This window comes from Belonocnema kinseyi, chromosome 4 (genome assembly GCF_010883055.1).
Source record: "Belonocnema kinseyi isolate 2016_QV_RU_SX_M_011 chromosome 4, B_treatae_v1, whole genome shotgun sequence".
Classification (NCBI taxonomy): Eukaryota; Metazoa; Arthropoda; class Insecta; order Hymenoptera; family Cynipidae; genus Belonocnema; species Belonocnema kinseyi.
The window spans coordinates 50,291,709-50,294,332 of record NC_046660.1 but is presented as its reverse complement, the minus strand read 5'-3'; positions in this window follow the sequence as shown (position 1 = coordinate 50,294,332).

Below are 2,624 nucleotides of genomic sequence, written 5' to 3'. Positions count from 1 at the left end.
CGTCACCTTCAAACGGGCAAAAATAAATAATGTGCGCACTAAATCTATTTCACTCTGTTTTATTTAAATAAAAAATAATTTCACTGAAACATTACGAAATGCTATAAAGCATAACGGCGAGCACGATACAGAAGTCTTTCAATTTCCAGTACCGTAAAGCAAAAATTCAAAATGTAAAATTTAGCCATTTCGGTCAAACTAATCATGCACAATTTATTACAAAACTAAAATTATTGTAATTTTAAATCTATTAAGTATTTAAATTGATTAATATTAATTTTAAAGTACTGAGAAATCTACAGTATCAACTCAAAAACCGGCATAAAATTGAGAAAATTCAAATTTTCAACCGCCAGCACTGAACAATTTTAAATTTCATGCACAAAAACATGCTAAAATTCGTGTATAACAGAACTGTTTTTTTCAATCAAGTAATTACTTTAAAACCTATAGTAAAAAGTATAATTATTCTTTAATTGATCCTTAATCTGCCAAAATTTAGAATTCCTATTTTGAAATGCTTATAGAAGAGAAATCAGATTGAAAATTAGCTAGAGATTTTCATTTTTTCTAAAATTGTTACCTTTTTGTTCACTTTGTACTTAGATTAACGTGATAATTATTACTCTTTAGCAAAAATAATTTTATTCACAAATTATTATTGTCAAGGTAGTTGTCGCGCCAAATGTCTGATATCTGAAAAAATGGTTTTTCTTTGATCTTAAGAATCAAAATATCGTAACTGATGTAAGTTCAAATAAAAAGCATGATTTTTTATGGAAATTAGTAATATTCACACAAAAAAGCACTAGTTTTAACCATGTTTTTTGCAATGAAATGAAATTATTGTATTTTAATAGACGAATGCGAATTTTTTCGGGAAAACATCCTCTACAACTCTATTGGATTCAGTTATAAAAATAACTAAATAATCTTAAAATATAATTATTTGTTTAAAAAATGTTTTCTTAAAAAGAAATTTTCCTAACGATTTCAGCCATAGAAAAATTTACTTTTAAAATTGAAAACAGTGGAGTTGTAGAGAATGTTTTCCCATAACAAACAATCCGTAATTTATTAAAATGCAATTATGTTTCGAAAATTGGTACGAAGCGATGTTCAGAAAAAATTTGACTGCAAAAAACATTGTAAAAATTAATTTTTTTTTTTAATTAAAAAATTTTTGATAAAAAATCATTTTTTTTATTTGAAATGACATCAGTTATAATATATTTATTCATAAAATCATAGGAAGACTATTTTTTTCAGATGTCTGATTTTTGGCACAACAACGACCTCAAAAATAACTTCTCTATATTAATGTTAGATGGTCAGTGCTTTTTTAAATATTTAGTTTTTTGTGAACTTTTCAATAAGTATGGCATTAATTAATGCAAGGCGGGGTGGTGCCCCCTTCCCTCCCACTCAAAAATCTAGTGTGATTTGCTGATTTTATGAATAAATTTGAAATGCGACGAATTTTGAAACATGTGCAAACTAAATTCACGACACAATCACGTGTACAGTAAGTATTGAGAAAACAAAGTAAGAGATTTAAGAAACTATGCCTGTATACAGTCGTTTCTTTAAATAGCAAATTCTTTCTTCGAGATACTAGAATCCGGTTTGTGAACTTAAATAATTAATTTATCACACCACTGAATCTTCAAGTGAATCAAGGGAAAGGTACAAGTTTAAATTCAAGTCTAAAAAATGCAACTGTAATGGTGTTTTCTTCATTTAATTTTTAGACTATTCAGAGCTTTGAAATGAATCAGCTGCACTTGATAGCGACCATTCTTTTTAGTCTCATCTTAGGAACGAATAAGTTATATTTCTAAAATTTTCTTTAAACACATTTCATCATTTCCTTTGAACAAAAAAGTTTTTTTAATGTGATCTCGAACTTGTGATCGATTATATGAGCCCACTTTATTAGACCCAATGGGCGCAAAATTTAGCGACGTCTTTACGACATCGTAACGACATCTTTACGACAACTTTACGACATCATATGACCATGTCGTTTCGGTGTCTGCGATATCGTAAAGATATCGACATGTCATACGACTTATTTACGATATCGTAAAGACACCTTAACGACATGGAGATAGGATGTCGTAAAGTTGTCGTAACGATGTCGTAACGAAGTCGTAAAGACGTCGCCAAATTTTGTGCTCATTGGGAATGATCGACTTTTTAGATCATAATGATCGGATTCGGGATCATGCATCATGCTCTTATATTCATTCACATGTTGCTCACGTCACGTTTCGATTTCTACAGTTTCCCAATACTTTTACTGTACACAATGGACCGACTTACCAAGAATTTTTAAATGTTGACGTTCTCTTTGAACTATAATATAATTGACTCCGAAAATTACCTCCAAGGTAATAATTTGTTTATTCTTCTCCTTTATTCTTTTGTATGTAATTTATTTATTTTCTATTTTTATGTTTAATGATTAATTATACTCTTATAACAGATGTTTGTTTTGATGACGGCCCACAGATGAGACCGAAACGTCAATAAAAAGGAAATTTAAACTCGATTAGTGGAAAACTTTGTTTTCTCTCGTAGTTTTGAATATACAAAAACGATCGGAAAAAGGTTCACTTCAT